The 25,550-nt window shown below is 47.2% G+C and overlaps 1 protein-coding gene across 9 annotated transcripts in view; it reads right to left on the reverse strand.

The window, feature by feature from the left end:
- The window catches only part of TEAD1 (TEA domain transcription factor 1), a 265,155-nt gene extending 239,926 nt beyond the window's left edge, over nucleotides 1-25,229 (reverse strand). For 6 of the 9 annotated variants that reach the window (XM_046015378.1, XM_046015376.1, XM_046015374.1 and 3 more), the window contains exons 1-2: nucleotides 24,831-24,912; nucleotides 24,075-24,221 (exon numbers count right to left, since the gene is read on the reverse strand). The gene's annotated coding sequence lies outside the window, so the exon portion shown is untranslated. Of the gene's footprint in view, nucleotides 1-24,074; nucleotides 24,222-24,830 lie in introns of all 9 variants that reach the window. The other 3 variants (XM_046015380.1, XM_046015379.1, XM_046015377.1) reach the window with 1 other exon arrangement.
- Between the last annotated feature and the right edge of the window lie 321 nt (nucleotides 25,230-25,550).

Below are 25,550 nucleotides of genomic sequence, written 5' to 3' on the forward strand. Positions count from 1 at the left end.
CCGACCCCCAGGTGACCCCCAGGTCACCCTTCCTAACACATCCTTCCCCCCACCCCCACCCAGAGCCAGCTCAAAGGAGAGTGCACAGCAAAGGGGGCCTCCTGCAGGATTCAACAGGATCGTGGGGACAGTTTTCTGGGGACAGTTCCCGTGCTGGCCACTCTCCACCCTTCCCCCCGATACTCACTGGCTGTGTGATCCTGGACAAGCCTCCTTATCTCCAAGACCCCATTTCCTCATCTGTGAAAGGCAAGATGTCATGAGGGCTAAGAGAGTTAGCCTACAAAAGAAGCGTGTGACCTGTAAAGCACCAGATGAACGTTATTTTTTATTAGACCCTTGGGAACGCACTTCCATAAATCCATGCTCCTCACAGCCACGTCCCGATAAGGATAAGGTTCGACCAAGTGTCCCCTTCCCCCGGCCTCTCAATTTACAGGAGAAAGAAAACCCTCCAGCTTTCCACTTTCTATTTCCACTTTCTAACTATACAGACAAAACTTTACGAACTAAATGAGTAGAACATAACATGTCATATCAAGCCTAAACTAAAAACGGCTTCAACTTTGTAAAACGAGCCAGCAAACACTCCACGTACGTCTGCTACAGTGTGCCTGACAAGGACTTTCCAAAACAAACTCTACCTTCTTTAACAGCTTCTACTTTGTTATTTCCCGATGTTAAGTCTCATCCAAATCTTCGTCCCTCATTGCCTCTGCCTGCCCACCGCACCCGCCCCCACCCCCAAATCTGGGGAACAGTGGAGGAAGCAGGGTTCGGTTTCTGCCACCACCCCCGAGGGCTCACATCTTACTGGTCTCCTCAAGAAGGCAGCTGCCATTTTTAATCCATTTGCTAATCCAATGAGTTTGGAAGATTCCCTGTGAGGAAGCTGGAAGCACGTGCACAATATACACACAGGATTTCTCATCAGGAAGCATTCCCCAAAGGCCACGGAGAGCATGCTTTCCACATTGATCAGAGATGGGAAGCGAAGGGTGGTGCCACCAGGCAGGACACTCAGGTCCAATGACACACCTGGCTTGCCTCCTTCCAGGTGCTCAGCCAACCAAATCATCCCAGCGCCCTGGGGCATGACAGGGCAGGGGCGGGCGGGGAGTGGAATTTCTCACCAGCCAAGTCTGAAGGAAGCACCATACAAACTTAAAGCCGCAAGGCCAAAGCAAGGCCAATCCAAAGGCTGCAGAGCCTAGGTGAGGCCTTGAAATCGTCCAGTCAGAGACACACATCAGGTGGTCACCCTGACTGTTCCTACCTCGCTGGCTGAATACCCAAAGAACCCGGTAAGGCTTCCTGCAACCGAATCCACCCTGGGGCACGGGGTCCAGAACAGCAGCCCTGCGTGACTGGGGCTTCTCCAGAACACCGCACAGTTTCCCATCAAACTAGTTGGCCAGACACCATTTGGTGTCAGACACCATTCGGTGCCCGCGAACCGAAGGGGTGGGGAAAGGGACAGGGAAGCCTAGGTTCATTATAAGGCCAAGAGGTCTATCAGAAGACCCCGAGTCAAGAACGGCAGCCAACCCTTATGGGAAATGGAAACCAAGAAATGGAAAACCATCCACAAATGAGACTTTTCCCAAGGTGTCTCATCTCCTGCTCTGCACAGCTGCTTTTTTCTTTTCTCTCTGCCAAGTAGTCTTGTTCCATGGCTCTCTCTACCCACGAAGTCAACAATCTCCCCAGTGAGATTTTCCCTGAACATAATGTGAGCATCAAGGATGAGTGAGGATTGCCCTTCCCATTCCAAAATATTCAGGAGATAGTTCAGCTCAGCTTGGGTGAGATGTCCGTTCCCGCCGCTGCCCTTGATCTGAACATCACAGAGGAGGTGGACAAGCTGGTCTAACTGTAGAGGGTATCTACCTGCCCGGCACCGTTACAAAAAATCACGATACCAACGATAGCTGAATCAACTCTGACCTTTGTTGAAGCCACAAGATTTTCCAAAGGTACCATCTTGTCTTCTGAATCCTCACTCCAAGGGAGCACAGCTGTACAGCCAGATCCTCAAATAACAGATAAATGTCTTTTCTGTAGCTCGGTTGTTGGTTGCTTGGGTCAAGGGAAAAAGCATTTTGTTGTTATCAAATGGGAATTCATTTCTGGTTCTTCCTTCTCGGCAGGAATCTTGCCTGGAAACAGGCAAAAGCTGGCCAGTACATGAAAACGTCCTTGAGATCATGAATGCAAAAAGCGGGAGAGAAATGCAGCCATCGCCGGGAGACATGGAACACATGCAACACAGAGCGGAAGCTTTCTGGGGCAAATGTACTAAGTAATTTTCCATAGGAAGAGAGGGTTCGGTATAAAGGTTAAAGCAAGGCTCCCTCCTTCCACACAAAAGCCACTGGGTTTCTCATAAAGTAGCCCCAAAGAGTCCATCAGTCGGGGTCTCTCTCACCTAGGGCAACAAATACATTCCTCACCGATCACAGGCTGCTCTGTGTGGTTGCTAATAAGATAATCTGTTACAGGAGGCTTACAAATCCATTTACATTGATTTTAATTAATGAATCAATCCCTGGCGCCTTGAACAACTTGGTCCAGGGAAGGTAAGCAATCCAGCTTCAGCCTGTACTCCCAGCCTGAAATCTACATTAAAAAGAAGTTAACTCTCAGATCAATGAAGGACAAATAAAAGTAATGGTTTGTATCTCTGACAGCATAAGGAAAAGTCTCCTCCAAGTTTAGACAGTAACTGTTCCACACGTCAATACGAGGTATGTATTTTCAGTGATTTCCTAACAAACTCACCTAGGACTGAGGGTCTTGTTTTGTTCCGCTTACAAGCCTGAAATCTGGAGAACCCAAGTCTGATCATGACTCTCAAACCTCTAAAATTGAAATGAGCCTAACTTTCTCAACAGTTCATCCGAACCTCTCAGTCTAGACGGAGGGTGAACAGAGAAATTACCTAGACACAAAACACAAATGATTACAAGTAAGAACAAAGTGGCGCTCACCGGCCTATCTGTGCTCTGAATCAGCCCGGCTTCATTAACAAGGCAGGCAAAGTTTTGCATTTGCTTTTATTTTATCCTTTACAAAGGCTGAAACAGAATTGGACCTTTCTGAGTCACTGCCAGCTATGAATTAGAAGCGAGCTCAACTTAAGACAGCGTCCTGACATGACTGCCCATCACTTCACTTTTCCTCCTCCTTTTTCCTTATCTCTTTCACAGGGTTTGCCTTCCCACTCTATTTTTAGACTTCTATCAGAACTTCCAGTGATCCCATATATACCCAGTGGGGAAAAAAAGTCCAAGTTCAGTCCCATTTTCTCACAGCCAGCTAACACCAATTAGCGTAGGAAAAGAACAGAGGAGTGGATAAATGAAAACGCATCACACTCGATTTTAATTTTTTTTTCAAAATCGAAAAAGTCCATGAAGCCACAAGCAAAGCCTAAAGCGGCAGTGAGCAGGGGCCCCACGGGGAGAGACACCAACCTCTGTCAGCTCCGACAGAGGAACACAGACAAGTCGGAGGCTGCTCATTAAAGAGGAAACACTCGAGGTTCAGTGGACCCACTACATTGGGAGATCAGCACTTCATGCTTCTCCCTTACTTTTTCAAGTATTAAATAAAATAGTTACCAAGCTGATTTTAAAGTCAGTAAGACTGGCCTGAAACGCTGCAAAAGGAATTAAAGAAAAGAAGAAGAAAAAAAAAAAAGACCCTGCTTATAAGGAAGTCAATTGCAAGAAAACAGTAAGAGACAACAAGCCAGAGCTCAGGCGGGCTGGCATGGGTGTGTTCTCTCCTCTCCTCTCTTTCTCTCTCTCTTTCCCTCTCTCCTCTCTCTCATTCTCTCCCCTCCCTTCCTCCCTCTGCCCTCCCTCTCTCTTAACCAAGAGAACAAAAGAAGTTGATACTTCAGCTGTGCATATGGGCTCCAGAGCTTTCTGCCTCCTGCCTGTGTCCGTGCCCACACGCTGGGGGATTCACTGGAACGTCAAAGCTCCCTGCCACATTCACCTTGCATTTGCTGGGCCTTTCGAGGGACCCAGCCCGCTGCCTTCCCGGGAGTAGTGTGCAGAGCTGCATGGCAGGGCAGGGTATGCCAGTGCTGCCTCAACTTCAGTTCAAGACCACAAATTATAAACAGTTTCAGTAAATTGACTCGAGTGCCTTTGTTCCTCAGACATACATCTTCCTACCGCTTACAAAGGCAGGCAGCAGAACCTAACCACCAATGCGACTCCAGCCAGGACCGGGAAAGGAAGTTATTGAAGCCTGGATTTCCTGCTTTTGCTTGTAGCCAAGAACTATGAGGCTTGTAGTGGTTTCAGGAACTGACTCATCTAATGATTCATGGATAAGATACTGCTTTTAATATGTTTCTGACCCTAAGACTCAGGGACTTCAAACCCAACCTGAACTTAGGCTTCACTCCTATTTGCCAATGAATATTCACAGCAAAATAAAAACCGGGATGGCAACGGTTAATAAAATCAAACAGCATGCCAACGGCAGGAAAAGGGATATGTGGACACCCCATTTAAAGCCATGATCAAAAGCCTGGTCTGTGGGCTGTGACTTGACCACATTCAAACTTCCCAAAAGTGGATAACAGGTGGGATAAGGTTTATTTTTAGATGTCATTCCCCTCGATGTAAAAATAGATTTAGCACAGCAATATTTTAATTCAGGCGCATCTGGGGTTATGCCTCTAAATACCCAAGATGTGAAGAAGCATGTGGCTCTAGATTCAACTGTTAGAGCTGCAAACCAGGGAGAGTGCAGAGTTAGCCGAACCGATGAGTAATGGGCACTGAAGGACTCCCAGTGGAACTCATTCTCTTAAATCACCCTCTCCAGAACAATGCACTTCAGGACTTCCACCGTCCTCCACCTCCAACATTACTCTCTCCATCCCACGACACACACGCACACACGCTTGCACAAGCGGACGAATGGGGATGGGCACACATGCACACACGCGCCCAGTACTGAAGAGCAAAGCTCTCTAAACGCACTCTAAAAGTAAAGAGTCAGGAGCCGACACCTCTGGCTGCTTCCCACAAGGTCCCCACAGATCTGTCCATCATCGTGGAGCCCTTCTCAATCCTCCCCTGCCTACTGATCCGTGGGCTTCCCCTTCCCCCTTCCCCCCAGCGGAGGGCATCAAACACAGGACCAGCTTCAGGGATGGCTTTCCAAGTGTTTACGGGTTTCAACACCAGCCCAGAGCACAGAGGAAAAGGAAAACAACAATGTAGAATGGTTGGGGGGTGGGGGGTGGAGGAAACAGTGAGAACAGTGGACCAGGCGAGGCCAAAGTGCCGGGGCTGGCTGGCAGGCACTGCTCGGTGGGGCTCCTCCAGCAGATTTACTGACATGACGTCAGTGGCCCCGGTCCAGCTTTTTCTTTGGTAGCTTTTACCACTTGCCTCCTGAAGCCTCCACTGTGTCAGGGAGCCACAGGACCACAATGAAAATTCCCTTTGTGAAACTGAGTTTACCTCGGGGCACATAGGCCAGGCCTGCCTGTGAATTACAGGACTCCTTGCCCTCTCTCTGTGCCCATGGAGGAAAGGGGAGGGGATGAACCCCTACAATGCTATGCTTTGCTTTAATACAGAGGAACTATTAAATGAAGCACACTGCCTTTAAAAAGAAAGAGAGAGAGAAAGAAAGAAAGAAAAAATAAAACGCAGGGAGGGCAGGCCATTAGTTACTAAGTGAGTGTCCAAAATTCACAGGCCAAGATGCTGGTTAATTTCTCAGGGATGTCATGAATGATGATAATCTCAGGACTCCTCACTCATTCTGTTGTGAGGCCTTTTTGGCTGGGTTGTGACTGCACATGGCTTTGTTTCATCAACAAAACAAAAAAAGTATTACTGAAGCCGAAACTCCAGGCCTGAATGGACCCTCTGAGGAGAGCCATATAGCTTCTTGCTTAAAATGAGCTTTTCATTTTTTTTAGTCATTACTTGTTCCCTAAGTGCATATTCTGCAATGAACCACCATGGGTATCAAGACAATTTCCAAGAAACAAAGATAGGAATTACTAAAAATACCTCTAACAGCAGACCTGTTAAAGAAAAAAGAACTTATTTTAGGCTTAGAGGCTTACTCTGGTGTTCCCACAACAGCACCACACTTGCTGTGCTCTAAGGACTCCACAGCACCAATCCGCCTAAAACCACAAAGCTTTAATGCTGGTTTTTTTGCTTATAAAAATAATGTATTAGTGATAAATTCTTTAAATGACTGAGAGATTAAATATATTCTATCTTAAACACTTCAACAGAGGAAGGTACAGAACTTAATTCAAGGAGTATTTATTCAAACAGATGTGTGTAAATGACCCCAACCATCTCCTCAAAACATAGCTGGCCATCTGAAATGGCTCAGAGAGGTAATAAGACCAGGAATTTCTCACCTTCTGGCTATTTAAACAAGGAGCAGAACAAACTACTAGGTAGACATGACCGATGGCACTGACTGAAGTCTTCTGTGAAACCGAAATTAATGTGAGCTTTGGCCTTCACCATGACTGTCAAACCACGAACTGTCCCTGTGGAATTCTTTGGCTTGGCCTTTTTTCTTAGGGGAGAAAAGGACAAGATGACAAGCAAGGGCATGGAAATGGCGACTGACAGCCAAGGAAGCCAACATGGCACCAGAGCTCAAGGAAAGGATTTACCGTGGGTCAACAAGTTGACCTGGAAGGTGGGATCCATTTCTGAACAAGGTGGAGGGGTGTGGGGGATGGGGGTTAGTCAGAGAGCCTAGTGCTCACACTTAGCGTTGAGATACCATTTTCCACTACAAGGAACCAAAAACCTAGCAGAAATGGCTCATTCTAAGTCAAGAATACACAGGAAGAGACTGGGTAGCAGGAAGCTATCAAAAACTATCCAGGTCAGGGGCGCCTGGGTGGCTCAGTGGGTTAAAGCCTCTGCTTACAGCTCAGGTCATGATCCCAGGGTGCTGGGATCGAGCCCCACATTGGGCTCTCCGCTCAGCGGGGGGCCTGCTTCCTCCTCTCTCTCTGCCTGCCTCTCTGCCTACCTCAAATACATAAATAAAGTCTTAAAAAAAAAAAAACAACTATCCAGGTCACATCAAAAGGACAAAGGAGCCCACTGAAGAAACTCCTCGTGGCCAAAGATGGTACAATTTGAGTATCAATAAGAGGAACTATAATGTATTCAAAACATCCAATAATTTAAAATCTACGATTACATGATACTCAAACAAAAAAACAAAACCAAAACCAGCCTCTCCAGTACAAACTATACACCAAGTTAACCAAATAACCAATGAGCACATTTCTCTCTGTAAGAGTCTACCAGCTAATAAATGAAGAAAGATCAAGAGGACTGGAATATTACCAGTGTACAGAGCCCGTAAGAAATAACACATAGGGGCCGAGAGCATAAACCAACGGCTGTTAGTATCACAAAGAGAGATACAACTGTGCATTATGATTACATGCCTCTTGTGGAAATACTAGTTATGAAATATTCCTCTCAAAAAAAAACCAAACAAAAACACCAACCCATCAACAAAAACATCAAACCTGAACTAGGTCGAGCTTGTAGATGGAAATTCCCATTTGTGGGAACTACAAAGGACAGCGGAACACGATCCGTGGCACCCTGAGGATGCAAAATCCAGAAAGAAGGGAACTCAAGAGAGATACAGTGAGGCTTTTATAACAAACCAACTGCAAAGAAAAAATAAAGAGAGGTCTCTAAAGAGTTTTGAGACACAGTCACCAAACCTGTGGATCTCGTCCGGACCCGGATTTCAACAAACCCAACTGTGGGAAAACAATGACGAGACAATCAAGGAAATCTGAATGGTTACTTTTATAGATATTTCATATTAAGGAATTATTATTAAAATGTTATGATGCTGATATTACAGTTAGTATTTTTTTAAAGAGTCATAGTTTTTAAGTACTTACTGGAAGCTTTACAGATGAAATGGTATGACATCTGGGATTGCTTCAGAACAAAAATCCAGTGGGAGACGAGCCAGGGGTTTAGAAGAAACAAAAATGGTCAGGAGTTGATGACCGTTGCTGAGGGATGACGGGACATGGGAAGTCCACTGCCCTCTATTGTACTGAATTTTTGCATAATAAAAATGTTGAAGATCTCAAAATCTAAGATACTTTTCTTGTCCCCCTCCCTCAGACAGATGAGAGGACAGATGCTACAGGAAGAGGTCCTTGGCATTCTAATTTTAGCTACTGGGTGACAGCGATCACCCAGAGGTGGTGACTACCTAGTGATGGTGACTTATGGGACACTACCTTCTCTGCCAGCACTGTGCTAACCTTTGCTATAATCCAGGAGGAAGGCACGACCAGGTCCATTTTATAGGTAAGGAAACTGAGGTTCAAAAAGGTTAAAGAGGTTGCCCAAGGTCAAAGAGATAAGTAGAAGAAATTTGTGTAATTTTACAAGTTCATAAACATAAGATTGAGAATTCATTATGTCTTTTCAAAAGAGTAACAACTCTTGAGAGTACTCTTAAGTCCAGAAGCAGTAAGATGCTCTCCAGCGTTAAAGGCCACAGAATCAAAAAGTGGTGCTTTTCTGATGACCATTTTTGGTGAAACTCAGAAAACTGTAGGGGCAGTCTAAGATCTCACAGTGATAAAAGCAGAGAATAAAAGGGGGATGATAAGAAGAGAGGATAAAAGGGGGAAGAGTCCGGCCACATACATGTGTGCATATGTGTGTCTTGTGTGTAAAAATGTGAAAGCAAAAGGGAAATTGTCTGAAGACAGAAAAACAACAGAGCAGGAAATCCAGAAAGAGTGGAAGCTGGGAAAAAGCTTAAAACTAAACCCGATAGAGGAAGATGGAAAAGCAAATAAATGAGCTCCCGTCAGACAGGGCCATTCTGCCTGGGACAAAGCCCTCAGAAACAGGGAGGGGTGGCGTGAGCTGGAGGCAGAAAAAAACAGGGAATACTGAACCAGCTGAGGGAGACAACATGGCAAAGCTCACTGTGGGCCATTCACCATTATTTCATCATTTTCACTTTATCATATTACTATTTTATTTTTCAGATAAGAAAACAAAACAATTTACTTGAGATCACATGCCCAGTAAAAGCAAGACTGGAGCTATGAAACTAGGGTCTGATGTCAAAGCCAGGCTTTTAGGCTACTTTGCTAAATATACCAAACACTACAGAGAACTGTACAAAAGTCAGGGCAAGGCCAAAATGGCCAAGCGCAGAAGTACCCAAAAGGCACAGGGAAAGGTATGAAGAAGGAAGCAAACCAGCAGACTGAGGAGGGAAAGACAATAGCACATGACCCAGAAACTGGCCAATCAGTGGCTCCAACTTACCCTTTTGGACCAGAGTCACCAGACCCAGGTGAACAGGAGGAAGAATATCAACCAGCCCACTCTCATTAAAAACCAGCCAAGATGCCTAAGATGGGTAGCAGCCCCATTAGCACTCCCATTTTGAAAACCCTAATGTCTTTTTCGGAGGCCTGATTATTAAGGGCTCTGAGCAAGCCCATTAGGCCTTTCTTCCCCTCAGCCCCCTCCACTGCGCACCCTGTATCACAGCCTAAGGCATATTTTCCACCAGGTTACCTGGGCGGTCACCTGGGCAGGAGAGGGAGGGAATTAATCCCATCTTCCCAGGTTCCCAAGCACCAGTACTATCTAGGAGTGAAGTCAAGGTCATCTGCTTAAAGCCTACCCCAGCATGAGGCTATTTCCATACCTAGGCCTTCATGGGGGGAGGGGGGGCTAGCTTATTCTGACAGTCTGCCAACAGAGCACATTCCAGAAAAAAAACCAGAGAAACTGGCAGGTCCAGTCCCAGGCTTTCAAAAAGCATCACCCTCCCTATACATACATACATACACACCACACACACACACACACACACACCCCACACCCCTAAATGGATCATCAACCCATGCTTCCAACCATACCAGCTTCATCTCCACACACACCACACACATGCATAAAGGAGGCGGCATCAGTCCAGCCCCCTCTCATTTTCAATGGCCAGTATACCCTGTCTGAGAGGGGCAGACTATGGATCCCCCCAGTCTTTAGAGGGCCGAAAACAAGGGGGCAGAGATGTCTCTTGCCCCTTCTCAAGAAGACTAAAGGAAAGTGAGACAATCCCGATTGAAAGCTTGACCGAGCCACACCCAAGTTTTTAGGACCTTAGCCACAGGCTTGTTTCGAAGTCAGAGTAAAAGAGATCACTAAGAACACAAAACAAAGTTCCTGTGTACCGTTTCTACACAAATATACCAAGTAAGGGGAAGTTGACCTCGGTTTCAGTGTTGTAATCTATCTCAACTCCATTCAAATGCCATAATAATAAAACCTGATAGATGACTTAATTCACCATCTTCTTGACCTGGCAGCGGTGGAGCCACCGGATCTAGGAACTGGCTTCAAATGCTGATCCTGGAACACGTTACACCAGCTGTGTGACCTTGGGCAGGGTACTAACCCTCTCTGAGCTTCACTTCCTTCAACCACAAATGGAGCTCTTAGGTTTAGATGAAGTAATGCTGAAGAATGGGCTTAAGATAGAACCTGGGCAGTCTCCCTTACTTACCAATTCTACGGAGTAGCCTGGGGATGGGTGCGACCAGAAGTGAGTGATGGAGGGGACTCAGCATACTGCTCCTCCTCCCTAAACCCTGCCTGTGGGAGGGGAGTGTGGGCAGGGGAAGGAAGGACTCCGATTAAAGATGCGGTTCTCCGGTTCTCCAGACGTTCCTGCCTTGGCTCTCACATTTTATCTCTTTAATCTAAAGGTCAGCTCAAAAGCGGACTGGGGGACAGGGGGCCCAGCATCACCTTCCCTGAGGGAAAGGAAAGATTTTCAAGTAACTTGCCTGCCCAAGGGCACAGGGAAAACAAAAAACCAATGCCAGGGGCTGTGCAACCAAGCCTTCTCTTCTACATAGCTGCCAAGTGGAGGGACCCGGACCCTGGCCTCTGGAGGACCCTCCAGAGGGGCCTTCTCCCTGTGAACTGCCCCAAGGAGGAAACAGTCCTCAGAGCTCAACAACAAAGGCCAGACCTGGAAGACACTGCAGGGCACTGAACACCTGCCTGAGGTTACTGCATGAAGCATGGGATACAGTAACTAAATAAATAATGGTGTCGAAACCACCACCTGGAACTGAGCAGGGTTGTTACAATTACTTTCAGTTGTAAGCAAAGCACTAAAATTCCTTGAATTCCACGGTACTTTCTCTGCCTAATAGATTTAGGTTCGTCATAGGACATGATCCCACAGTGTCCCGAAGAACAAGGAGAACCAAGCCTGAAACCGAAGACTGTCAAGAGCACTGAGACCACAAGTCCTAAAATGTAATCTGAAATCCCCGAATTTCACACAATAGAAACCTTTCAGAATTCCACTGGGAAAAACTTCTCAATTAAACTTTGCTAGTCTAAAACGGAAATGAACCAACGCTGAATCATTCCGATGAATGGACACTTTTTTTTTTTTAAATACACTATGAATTGATCTGCAGAAGAGCAGAGGGTTTGAAGCAATTTGGTTAAAAGTAGCACAGGTTTAGAGGAAAAGCTCCTCGGCGGGGGCTCTGCTCTCAGAAACAGCCTGGGGACACACCTTCCAGAATCAGGAGCTCAAGCCCCGGCCACAAAGACCACCTGCCCAAAGATTTTCCCTCCATTCTGTTTAAGGAAAGGAGGTCATCCAGTTTCCTCTATAGTTTCCTAATAGTACAATGACTGTATAGTTTATCGTCCAAGCCGGGGCACTGGAGAGGAAAGGGGGTGCTTTTAGCGGCTGTTCAGATACAAGGAGCAGGACTGTCAAGGCAAGCATGGACACAGCCACAAGGAACTGAAGAGGACGACTCTTTACAAAACACCAGTGGATAAAAGCTGCCACAAAGTTATTATGCGGAAGACGGGGAGCATCTGGGAGGACACAGGAGCAAGACCAAGCTACAATTAAGCTACGATTAAGAAAAAACTGGCCAGAGCAGAAGCTGAAACCTGGGGTATACATTAGCCTGACTCGGGGTTCTTTTCTCTCCCCTCTTAAGTCAATTTACAAAGCAGATTCGATACTGGACTCGGGGCCACAGATGCCTTCTGGGTCTCTTCACTGCCTCATCTCCCAGTTTTTCCTTGTTGGTATTTATTGAGGTCTAGGATGGCTTAAGTGTAAGCCATATGGGCAGTTAACATAGTCAGCATTCATCACTGAGGGGCAAGTCATTCTGCATTACTGAAGTCCCTCTTTCTTTCTTTTTTTTTAAGATTTTATTTATTTGACAGACAGAGATCACAAGTAGGCAGAGAGGCAGACAGAGAGGGAGGAAGCAGGCTCCCTGCTGAGCAGAGAGCCCGATGCGATGCGGGGCTCAATGCAGGGCTCAATCCCAGGACCCCGAGACCATGACCTGAGCTGAAGGCAGAAGCTTTAACCCACTGAGCAACCCAGGCACCCCTGAAGTCCCTCTTTCTGAAAGTAAAAGCAATCTTCTGCCTTAGACACCTCTAATGGGTACCTGTAGGCCCCTCACTAAAAGCAGGAAACAAGCAGAAATGTAAACCTATAGGGGCGCCTGGGTGGCTCAGTGGGTTAAAGCCTCTGCCTTTCGCTCAGGTCATGATCCCAGGGTCCTGGGATCGAGCCCCGCATCGGGCTCTCTGCTTGGCAGGGAGCCTGCTTCCTCCTCTCTCTCTCTCTGCCTGCCTCGCTCCCTACTTGTGATCTCTATCTGTCAAATAAGTAAATAAAATCTTTAAAAAAAAAAAAAAAAGAAAGAAATGTAAACCTATATTAGGACATCACTCTGCTTATCAACCTTAATCATCTGACCAGCAAAACAAATGCTGGGGGGGGGGGTCACGCGGTGTGTACGTTGTTCAGCGTGATTCATTGGATTCGGTGCTACACTGATTCCATGAGATACAAGTCACATACCATAAAATCTACCCTTTAAAATTATATAACTCAGTAGCTTTTAGTAGAGTCACAGGTTGTGAGTGGCTTTAAACTGTGCCTCTCTCCACTCAAGGCTCAGCCTGCCTACCTCCAAAAGCCTCCATCCCTCCCGCCATGTCCATTCATCTCTCTTAACATCTTTCATTTTAATTCCTAATTTAAAGGCTAGGAAACCAGATTCACTCACATACAGTTCCGTGGAACCTGGTTAAGAGACCAGCGGAGAGGTCCATAAAATGCAGGTGGTCCCCAGCCCTGGCTCACACAAAGCAGCCCCGCCTGCTCAGACCAGTCCCTGGGAGTGGCCTCAGTCGAAAAATGTGGGGACATGGACACACCCTTTGGGCAGATGACTCTGAAAACACAGGTTACAACCCACCAGCTTCCAGAAGAGACCCAGCTCAACTATCCTGGGTCTAACTGGGTGCTAACCCAAAGAGACGCTCATCTTGGATTAACCAACATCCTCTTCACTATGCAAACACACTAGCAAAAGGATGGATGGGCTGCCATTCACACAAGTGTGAATCATTTGAAATATATTTAAGGTCCACAGAAAGGAGTCTAATACAAGGGCCAAAGATTTCATCTCAGCTTGGAGCACTGAGATGACCAGGATGGCCTGGGGGGTCTAGCAGCTGTCACACCTGTAGCCTACTGAGCTAGCTCTTACCTAAACTTTCCCACAACACTTCAGAGTAGGTAGCATCAGCTCCATTTTCCAGATGTGGAAACAGAGCAGAGAAGTTAAGCAGCCTGCTCCCAAACAGGTATTAAAAAGTGCACGGGGGGGGGGGGGGGGGGGGGGGGGGGGCGTGCTAGCTGACTCAGTAGGTACAGCATGCACTCTTGACCTCAGGGTCCTAAGTTCAAGCCCCAGTGGGACCTATTCTAAAAAAATAAATTAAATAAAATATTTAAAAAGTTTAAAAAAATAATACTAAAGGAAGTAAAATAAGGGGCGCCTGGGTGGCTCAGTGGGTTAAGCCTCTGCCCTTCGGCTCAGGTCAAGATCCCAGAGTTCTGGAATCGAGCCCCACATGGGGCTCTTTGCTCAGCGGGGAGCCTGCTTCCTCCTCTCTCTCTGCCTGCTTCTCTGCCTACTTGTGATCTCTGTCAAATAAATAAATAAAATCTTTAAAAAAAAAAAAGAAAGTAAAATAAAATAAAAGTGCAGAGGCAAGTGGGTGGCTCAGTTAGGTGTCCGCCTCTCAATCTCAGCTCAGGTCTTGATCTCAGGGCTGTGAGTTCAAACCCCGCATTGGGCTCCATGCTGGGGACAGACCCTACTTTAAAAAATTAATTTAAAAAACAAAAGTGCAATGGTGGCAGCAAAAGTAGGGGAGAGATAACTCTCTGTCTCTTATTTCCTCACACCAGAAGCTTGATCCAACCTCAAGCTCCCAGGATGGTTCCTCAATGTTTCCCCAGCAGCACGAGGGCCCCAAGGATAGTTTCTCCATGAAAAGATGAGTTGCATACAACCCTCTTACAGAACTTTTAGAACCCAATCCCAAAGTTAGGAGTGTAGCTTCCAAGCAAGAATCTAAGGAAGAAGGGCGCCTGGGTGGCTCAGTCGGTTATGTAGCTGCCTTCAGATCAGGTCATGATCTCAGGGTCCTAGGATCAAGCCAAGCATCAGACTCCCTACTCACCGGGAGTCTGCTTCTCCCTATGCCTCTGCATCTCCCCCCAGTTTTCCTTGCTCTCTCAAATAGGTAAAATCTTTAAAAAAAAAAAAAAAAAAAGGAATTTAAGGGAAGAGGTTTCCTTTCTGGTGGACAAAGGTGCACCAGGCTACTCACCTTTGGAAGCATTTCCATTTAATTCAAACTATCACCCGGCAGAGAATGACCTCACATATTATATAGTTACTGATGGGTTTCCTCCATCACTTATGAATAGAGGAAGTATGGTACAAAGTGATTAATAGTCCTGGAGTTAATGGGACACCTCAGCCACTCACAGATTTGAATCCATCTGTCTGAAGACCTGAAGCCCAGCTCTTCTAAGTAACTCTGCCTCAGCCTTGGGAGTCCCTCAAGAGTCACTGCCCAGGCTGATCTGGCAGGAAATCTGTGAAGACCTGGCATTCCAGGTAATATCTGAAATTCTGTTTGCTGGGGCACCTGGGTGGCTCAGTTGGTTAAGCGTCCGCCTTCAGCTCAAATCCCGATCTCACGGTCCTGGGATCAAGTCCACACCAGGCTCCCTGTTCAGCAGGGAACTGCTTCTCTCTCTCCCTCTGCCCTTTACCCCTGCCTGTTTGTTCTCTCTCTCTCACATACACACAAATAACATTTTTAAAAGGAAAAAAGAAAAGAAAAGAAATTGCTATTTCCTGAGCGTGTATTATGTCAGGCGTACAGGAGGCATTCTACTGAACTTCAGAGATGAGGACACCAAGGCTCAGAGGGCAATTTGTCCAAGGCCACAAAACCAGAAAGTGACTGAGCCATGAGTCCAAATAAGGAGTGTCCTACTCCAAACCTGGGTCTTTAAAACTACAGTATTATCCTGCCTTTTTCCAAACCAGAATCAGGAAACCACCCCCCTCCACCTTATCAACCAGCTCCTTCTGCTTCTTTCAATCAATTGCTTACAGCCAGGTTTCAGATCTATAGGTTCTGATCTACAGGAGCTCATGACCAGCAATAAACCTTTTCCATAGCTGTTTTGAGGGTTGAGGTCACTGCTCTAGAGTGTTTCTGGGGTGGGGGGTCATTTGTTTTTGTTTTTGTTTTAATTTTTTTTATTTCTTTTCAGTGTTCCAGACTTCATTGTTTATATACCACACCCAGTGCCCTCCATAATACCCACCACCAGGTGGTCATTTGTTTTTTAATGACTTAGTTCTGCACTACTCCCAAAATGGCATCTGGCAATAAATAAATAAATAAACCCTTTCCCTATGACTCAACTCCAACACCAGTTTCTCTGCAAAGTTTTCCTTAATCCCTATCCCTGAGCAACACAGCTGTTTGGCTATTGCCAAGAGCACTTAGACAACAGTCTTATTTTCCCTTTATTCTGATGCTACACAAGGAAATTCATGCTCCTAAAAACAACACATGCTTAAAAAATAAAAGTCCCTTCCCAAACCACTCCTTCAAAACAACCCCTGTCAATAAAGTAAAATCGCACAATTTTTTTTGGATAGAGATGCAAACATGGTTCTCCAACGTTTCATCAACTCTGAACACACCAATGGTTGTAAAATGCAACATGATTTTGTTTCTAAATACTATTGCTGTGAAACAAACCATGCCAGGATGCTGCTCCATCACTCAAAAAATCAAATTTCATACACACGGTACCTTTTTTTTTTTAAGCATACATCAATCTTGCACCTAAAAGGAAAACAATAAGCAAAATAAATTGGGTAAGGTATACCCAAAACAACTTCTCAGAACCAGATCAACACCCGTGCTTTTCTATATACTCTCACCCTTGTTCCAAGCGCCCTGGCAGCATCAAGAACATCCTCAGGAATGCCCCAGATCGGGCCCAGGGATTCTCTTCCTCTCCTGCACCTGTTCCAGACCATGACCGCTGCCCAGCCAGCCACGATGGCAGGACATGTCCCAACTTCAAATATACAAAAGCTGCATCTCAGAATGCACAGAAGTACAGAACATACAGCCTCCCCACTGGACGTTGATGACCTCTTCACAGACTGGTTTCCCTTGCCGAACTACAAACTTCGCAGGGGTGTTCACTGATCACCATTCTATGACCACCTTTGGTCGATCACCAAATCCCTAACACCAGGTAGCACCTGTACATGTTTGAACAACCAGAGGCAAGCAGCAATTCTACAAAAAACAGAGAACATCTGGATTTCATAGTGTGCGTGGTTCAAGGAAGAGGGAAGAAAGGAATGAAAAGCAGTAGGCTTTTCTCTAGGACGCCATCAGGATCACCCCTCCCATCCCCCCACCCTGCTACATCAAGGGGTACCACCTGAAGGGCTCTGTGAGCAGCCTCACTACCTGGGAAGTGAAACCACCTCTGCAAGCAGCCAGACAAGAATTAGTCCCTCAAACCCCTTGCCAGCAAGGCTGACACACACCTCACCTCTATAATCACATCTGGAATCAACGGCTACGCTCCCAAGGGGTGACAGATGATTGCCAAACAGGGGGAAGATGGCTCTTTTCATTTTATTGCTTTTCCTGTAATGGAAAGGTGCAACCTTCTCTGTGTATGGCTGTATTTTTTAAACCAACCAAGTCCATCTTAGTGAATTCCATAAAGATGTGGTATTTGTTCACAAATACAGGGGGAGAAAAATCCCATTCGGAGTTAGGAGGGATGGCCAAATTTAGACTGACTGGCTCTGAAGAGGTAGAGTATCTAGAGCAAGGGTTCCCAACCAGAGGCCGACACCACCGCCGACCTCTTAAAAATACAGAAACTCTGCACCTGGCCCAGCCCTCCTAAATCTCCAGGGGTAACGTCCAAGCTGTTGAAAGATCTGTGGACCTGCAGTGCACGTGCTCAGGTGGGAACACGGGTGCAGCAGAGGCTCCCCCGGGCAGGCGTGGAAAGCAGCTGACCTGGATGTGAGTCAGAATCATCCTGAATTGGCCACACAAAAGGATCTGTGTATAGTGCATTACAAACCTGGAAGTCAAAATGTGGGGAAAGTGAGGTGCCTGGAAGGGTGAGCAAGAACACCTGGGCAGGGTGGGCTGGGAAAGGGACAGCAGGTCTGACCCTGGCTTCTTCCCCCAGGGCCTGGCAGGAACTGGGGACACATGGATTTGCTGAAGGAGATTCACACATCTGATAAGCACAGGGTGATGCCCGTCATCACATTCCCACGGAGCCGCCTACTGTGTGCAGAATCCCTGAGCTGGCTCCAGCCACTCAGGAGAGTCCCTCTGTTGGTTCCTCACCGGAATAGTTTTCCTTCGGCTTCACCGGACACCTGAGTAGAAGCGTTCTAGAAGTATTTCCCTCTTTAACAATCCAAGTCATAAAGGAAGATGCTTCCTGCCTCCAAATCACAGAGGACTCTTCCCCTGGTTTCCAGTTATATAGACATCAATCAATTTTATATTTTATGATTAAGGTAAAACACAAAGGTGAAAGGAAATTAGGGAGGTATTTTGAAAGCACAACAAAACTAGAAACCTTTTATCAAAATAAGAATGAACAATAGCAGCCTTATCTTATCTCTCCAGTGTTTAAAACAAAGGCAGATTTTGAATTACGGGAATTTCTCAGCTCTGCCTATATATATATTTAAAAAATGCTATCAGGTAGCTTGTTTTGTTTTTGTTCTCTGTGAAAATACTTGCTGAGGTCTTTGCTCAGCATTCCAGATTTCAGGACAGGGCTGCCCATCCCCTCAGCTAATGGGGCTCTTTCTAACTCTACCCACTGATGGTCTCCCAAAGGCTTTGAGATGAAAAGGCAGCCAGGGAGAGTGGGTTGAAAGAGATTCCACCAATGGAAGCATGGCTCACAATGGTTTCAATGGTTTGCAATCAGTTAGCCCCCAGGACATCCCCAGCCGCAGTGATGGGTGATCTGAAAATGAAGCATATCAAAATGCTATTGATAAGCTAAATTACCAGACAGCTTATCTGAGGCCCACATCCGCCATATGGTGCCCCAACTTCTGCCGCCTGTTGCGGCCACAACAATAAGCACGCCTACCCAGAGCACCGGCGGACAGAAACCCAGCAGCAGCGGCATGTGGGGCGGCTGCTGTGTTTACATTTTATTTTGTGCTATTAGCCTTGTGGCTCTCCCCGCCCCCCCCCATCCCGGGAGGAACTTGAAATACAACACACCTTCCACGCGCTACCTACAGGACACACGTGTGTGTGTGTGTTATGTGTGCGCACGCGGGCAGGTATGCATCAGGTGAACAGAGAAAACCAGATGTCAGCTCCGGCAAGGGAGCTGCCTGGTGGGGGAGGGCGGGTCCCGCCGGCTCCCGGCGAGAGCGGCAAGCAGACAATGCGCTTTTCTCTAAACACTCCGGCGGGCGGGCCTCGGGGAGTGGCTATTTAAAACACTTGGCTCCTTTTATTTCACCACGGTGGAAGTGAATTCGGCTCTTGAGTGCCAGAGCAAATGAAGTCATTTGGTTTCTGCGGGCTCCCTTTGCATTTCAGCAGAAGTCTGACCGGACGAAAGTCGGAAGGTCCAGCTGAAGTTGTTCTTTCTTCCAATTAAAACTGATTCCACAGAGGATTTGGCGCCTGGGCTTCATTAACTTTTTTTTCTTGGAAAAGGCACGAAGGTCGTAGAAAATTTAAAGGACAGAAGGCAGTGGCATGAATGCTGTCAAAGATGACTCCTGTCCCAGAGTGCCAGCAAGTCAAGAAGTAAAGACGAACAAATGAGGAGATCACCTTCTAAAGGCTTGGTTGGTATCCCAAGATTAATGGTGGGTTGTCCTGAATGAATTCATAAGGTTTCTGCATTTATTGCTTTCTACTCTACCCTCTAAAGAGGATCCTATCTTTTATAGAGATTGTATCATTAATGGTAATAAAATATCCATTTATTTAGTTTACTATTAGGGAAAAGACGCTGGTTTTCAAAGAAAATTAGCAACACAGAGCATCTGGTTGTACAAAAAGGTACAAGATGCAGGTTTGGATACAGTGCAAAGCAAAAAAAAAAAAGTTAATCTAACATTCAGATCTAGTTAACTATCATAAAAAGGCATTCATTTCACCCCCCACCCATTACCAACACCTTAGCAGACAACATTCTTGGATGAACTTTTCAAATTTCGTAAACATTCTCAGTTTAAAAAAAAAAACACCAAAAAAAACAACCTCCTTTCAAGTTAAATTGAGATTGCACTTGAACTCCATCCAAGAGCGGAGCTGAACTGAATTATGATAATTAGAAAGCTGTGCCTATAAAAAAGCAGCGCAGTTCATGCATTTTTTTTTAAAAGTTCATGCCAGAGAATATAAGTTCAATATGTTCTCACATAATTAACATTTCCCACCATTAGCAGCAGTTTTTCAGTTTATATATCAGTAAAAACAACAGCACTCGTCATTGTTGTATATTCCCAGTCAATAGTGTTTCAGTCACTGTACACATACATCTAAATCTGTCAGATGCCTAAAAGCAACCAAAATTCCCCACTGGAGACGATGGTGGTGCTTAACTTGTTCATTAGTAAGCCACTTTTTTTCTTTTAAACCCATTTTCCAATGCTGGGTCCTGTTCTTCAAACTAAAACTGCTAATGAAATCCTAGGGCAGAGCCTTAAAAACTAACATGAAAAAGAGCAGAAAGCATTACATCAGGATAGTAAATATTGATGGGGATGGTAAAGCGGGGGTGGGGCAGAATACAGCCAGGATGGAGACTTCCCTTGGCTTGCCACAAGAGTAGAAAAGACAGCCGCTAAGATCCCCCTCCCCCTTCCAATCAGAAGAGAGGCCAGTGGTTTCACAGTTAGCTAGAACTCCCAGACTATGGAAACTATTTTCTGAGAATCCTCCCAACCATGCAAAAAGCCAGTGGACAGAACTTAAGAGTGGAGTACGACCCACCCTGTAAGAAATACCATCCTCAAAACCCCCCCTTCAGAGCATCCCATTTGCTTTCACCGAAGTAAAAATACATATCCCAAAATTCTCTTAGTCGGTACCTGGAGAGGAGAGCTGAATCTCTCTGAGATGGCTGAATTTCAACTCTTACTTCAACTCTTAAGTTCCGACATGAGACAGGGTCAAAGAAGCTGATGATGAGAACTTTTACAGGCTGGGGACTCAGTACCTCACAGCTTTGAGACAAAATAAAAACACACACACAAACACTCCAGATATTTAGATTCAAATATTCCAGCATTCCACAAACTATCCCAGTGGAGGGAAGGCCCACATGTCCCAGATCTCGGAAGTATGCAGTCATTGCAATGCAAGGGGGACTAAGCTTACATTTGTCAAAACGCCCAACCCTGAAACATTAAGGGCTTAGCAAGGACCTGAATTACTTGATTTTATCACCTTTGTGAATGTGAAAGAATAAAATATATCACTGATACTGTTCAAACATGATTTGGGATCTCATTTAAATACCACAGCGTCATCTGCGGCTTCTACAGATAAAGTAAGAAAAAATAAGAAAAAGCACCAGGCAGCCAACAGTCAGTCCCCAATAGCCCAGCAGCAGAGCCCAAGTTTGTCAAAGGGCAAGAAGCTTACAGTACTTTTTTTTTTTTTTTGCTGAGGTCAGAAGTGGGACACTAGCCCTTGCTGCTGTTGCAGTCCCTAACCACTAAGGAGGAAGTATAGTGCGCACCTTTATGGACAGAAAGGTGGGCTCTGATTTCCCTGCACCACTGCCAAGAGAGCTGGACACCTGCTCTGGCCCATTGTCCTCAGCTTTGGAAAAAACAGACCTACAAAGTTTTACCACTAAATGGATCCAACCCCTGGGCCCAGCTTTCACTCGGCAGCGTTTTCACTCTTTCGCAATCTCTTTATTGGGAATAAGACAACGTGCCTAAAATACAAGCTTAAAAATGCTATCTACCTACTGTCTGCACGTGAACATGGTCATTTTTACACATGCTGGCTCCTACACGCAGTCATTTGCACCAACCTTTGAGCAATAAAGAGCCACGATTTTCATTTGCAGGCAGTATAATTATGCTCACAATTAACACATAATAGTACACGAGATTAGAGAAAAAAAAGTCATCCCACAGATGCAGCAGCTCTAGTGTAACCACCACACACGAGAGATCAACCCATTCTAAAACAAGGAACCTTAAAAATATTGTTCATGGCACAGCTCATTTCTTCAAAGGCCTAGCTAATATCTGAGCTCTACATTCTCTAACTGCTCCTGGTACATACTTTTCCACTGAAGATAAAACAGATATGATCTGGAAACGGACGATCCACGGCGAGTATATTCTTCTCAGATATTCCCACTGAGAAATGCCCTTCAATACTGCTGAGCTGTAGCGTCAGAACTCAAAACTGTTACTGAAGGACTTTAGCATAAGCAGCAAAAAAAACCCCGAACACCCTTTTCGTTATGACTTGCTTGTCCTTGTTCTTAATAAGAGGAGACATTAGTCCTCCAAAGTGAGCGTCTGAATACCTGCTGTAAGAGAGGTAGAGGGAAAAGGGAAGAAGCTGAAAGAAGCTGACGTCCCCCAGTGTGGCTTTCCCCCTTCTCTCCCCTTTCCCCAGCCCCCCCCTCACCCTCCACCCCACCCAAAACCTGCCCTGACATATAATTAGTTTGCTGCTGGGGCCTAGGCACACATTGTACCACAATGCAAGGAAGCACCTCTCTGCCTCTCCGTGGGAAATTTGCTTCAATCTGGCTCAAACTAAACTAGGTTGCCCTCCCTCTTTAAATTAAATCTCATTAATTACATGTCGTGGTGGGTCCTGGTTTATGTTTTGGGAAAAGGAAAAAGAAAAACACACACACAAAAAAAAACCCAAAAAACTCCATCAATCTCTCAAGCATGGTCTCTGGATGGAGCTCTATTTGTTACTTCATGAAAGATCACTTAAGAGGAGCAATCTATACAAAGATTCTTTCCTCTGTTTTTTCAAATCTTACTGTCAAGGCAAAGTGTCATATTAGTTTTGTCTCAAAATTGTAAAAAAAAAAAAAAATTCTAATATTCCCCTAAAACTGCAGGCCAAATAATAATAATGATAAGTAAAAATAAAATGGTCTACATTGGCACTTTTATACCATCAGCAAGAATTCAGTAATGAATACAGCTTATCAGCTCATTTTTTCTGCCAACAACAAATAAAAGAATTACAAACTCTGTTTAAAATCTGAAACCTGAGAGCTCAATACCAAGTTGTACATACAAAGAAATACTAAACAAAAATATCTGTGACCATTTATGGAAATAGTGAGATTAGAAAAGTAAGCCTTCCCCCCCAAAATAATCAACGATTCAAAACCTCGCTGTTGACAAAGGTTCAACTAAATCCATTTGTCTTTCCTGAGTCACTTTGTAATTAGTTCTACTATTTCCTTCTGAAGAAGAAAGATTGTTAACCAAAGTTGGATCTGAGCCTGGCCCCGAAGATCCTGATATTTACAAAAGGGCACACACCCGATAGTGAAAGGAAGAAGCACGGGCACAGCCTAAGATATGTTCCCTAAGCACTGCCTCAGAGTACCCTGGCAGAGAAGCCCCGGGCAGGACACACCAGGAAAGGCCACTGCAGACTGCAGAGAAAGGAGCCCACTCACTGCCTGCTCTGACAATGCAGGCAGATCCCAGGATCCTAAAAAGGATCCGTCTACTCAGGTAACCACCTGCAGGAACCCAGCACACCACAAGCTATCAGACCACCAAAACTTCCAGAAACAATCAAGGAGGGTGGGGAGGAAGAAACACGCGGTTGCCCTGAAATGTTTTAGTCTTCTGCTCCTTTGCAGTATCTGTAGCATTTTAAATTTTCTTGTTTAAACCATTTTGAAATCTGATAGGTTTTGCAGACCTTTCTGTCCCAGGACCTGGGCTCCCTCCAAGGCACTATTTTTTAAAACAGGCCTTTTTACATTACCCGCTCCTGGAACATCATCTGTCTCTAAGTTTCCAGTGCTTACTGAGGTCAATTTTCATTTCTGCAAATCACAGGCAGCCACTTGCTTCTGAGAAGTTAACAAGCCTCCTGAGAAATGCTGGTGGCTGCTATTTCATTGTTTCATAAATATTTTTATACAGTGACACCATTCAACTTTAAATAAATCTTTAAAAAGAAAGACAATTAAAAAGCAAAGAAAATTATGATCTGGATTTTATTTATTTTCGTGGGAGAAGAATAAGGGAAGTGTAAGCCCTCCATTGTTTTCAACTCATTTAAAAGGTTGCTTCAGTTAAAAAAAAAAAAAATACACACACACACACACACACACACACACACACACACACACACAAATGCGTTTTAGAAAAAAGAAACTCCTGGAAGTTGAACTTTCTTGAAAGCGGGCCTCTGGACTTTTGAAAACAGTGTTGCTGCTACGAACAAAGACTAGAAGTACACCCTGATTTTCTCCTCTCCTGGGGATCATTTCTCTTCCAATAAACAAACAAATCCCCCAGTATTTCCTACCGAAGGGAAGTTTTCCAGGGAGAGTCTCCTCCAGGGTTTGGTGGTAACTGCGACTCAGTCTTTTTTGGACACAATGTTTCTGCTGACTCCTGAAAATTTTCCACTTGAATGTGCAATGAAGTGGCGGCGGCGGCAGCAGCAACAGTCCTGGAGAAGCGGCAAAGGCGACCGTGCCTTCTTTCATCTTTGAGAAGGAGCGAACCCCCGCCGGCAGCACGAGTCGGCGCGCACCCCGGGCAGGCCTCGGGGGGCCCGGGCGCCCGGGGGAAGGGGGGCCCGATGGGGGCGGCGGCGGCAGGGGGGCCGGCTCCGGGCTCCGAGGCGGCGCCGGCGGCTCTCCCCGCCCGCGCCCGCTCCGAACTTCTGACTTCCCCGAGCAAACCGTGATAACCGGCTGAGCTTGTGAGGGTGTGTGCGTGTGCGCGCGTGCGGGCGAGCGGGCAGGCGCGGGGGGCGCGGGGGGCGCGGCGCGGCCGGCCGGGCGCCTCCAGGGCCGCCGCCGGGGGCCGCCTGTTGCCGCGCGGCTCCGCAGCGCGCGGCCCAACTTGGCGTCCCGGCAACTCGCGCGGCGGCGTCCGGCCGCTCACCTTGAAGGGGGCGCGGGGGCCCGGCTCCGGCCCTCCGCGTGCCCGCCCGCCGCACACAAAGCGGAGCCCGCAGAGAAAGAGCGGCCCGAGCCGGACGCGCCGCCGGCCCCCCGCCCCCGGGCGCCCGGTGCGCCGCCCGCACCCAGCATCACCCCGCGCGCCAACTTACCTCGGCGAAGGGAGCCGCCGCAGCGCCGGGCGAGTCCGAGGCAAACTTCGGCGCCGCTTCCCCCGCCCGCAGCTCGGTGCCCGGCTCCCTCCCCGGCTCCCGATCCCTGGGCCGGGCCACCCCACCCCTGCCTAGCACCGCTCCTGCCCCGGGGCCGGCTGGGCGCACTGGGCTACTGCCCGCGGCTCCGGGCAAAGGCGGACAGGGTGGGGGGGCTTCACTGCATGGCTTGTCCCCGGACGCGGCCGCCCCGGGCCCGGGCCCCGCCGCGCGGACTGGCCCGCAGGGTGGAAGCGAGTCTGCAAAGTGCTTGGTGGGCGCCCGCGGCGGGCGGCGGGGCCGCGGCGGCGGCTGCAGAGGCTCGGCTCGGCTCGGGCGGCGCGGCGCGGCGCGAGCGATGCTAAGAATGTTCGGAATGAGGACAGGAATGAAATGAACGCCAGGACCGAACTCGCTCCGGAGGGGTGGGGCCTCGGTGACGTCATGCGGCCTGCCGCCCGGGGCCGGGGGCGGAGCCTGCCGCCGCCGGTGACGTCATGGGGATTCGGGGCGGGCCCGGCTGGGTCGACTTGCCGTTGGGCACGGGCTCCCCCCGCAGGGACGGCGGGGCGGAGTCTCGCGCCCACGGGGGAGCGGGGCGCGCGCGGGAGCCGCCCTGCCCACCCCCCCCCCCCGCCCTGCCCACCCCCCCCCCCCCGCCCCGTCTCCCGGCGCGGGCCC

Source organism: Meles meles, chromosome 8 (genome assembly GCF_922984935.1).
Source record: "Meles meles chromosome 8, mMelMel3.1 paternal haplotype, whole genome shotgun sequence".
In the NCBI taxonomy this organism is placed as follows: Eukaryota; Metazoa; Chordata; class Mammalia; order Carnivora; family Mustelidae; genus Meles; species Meles meles.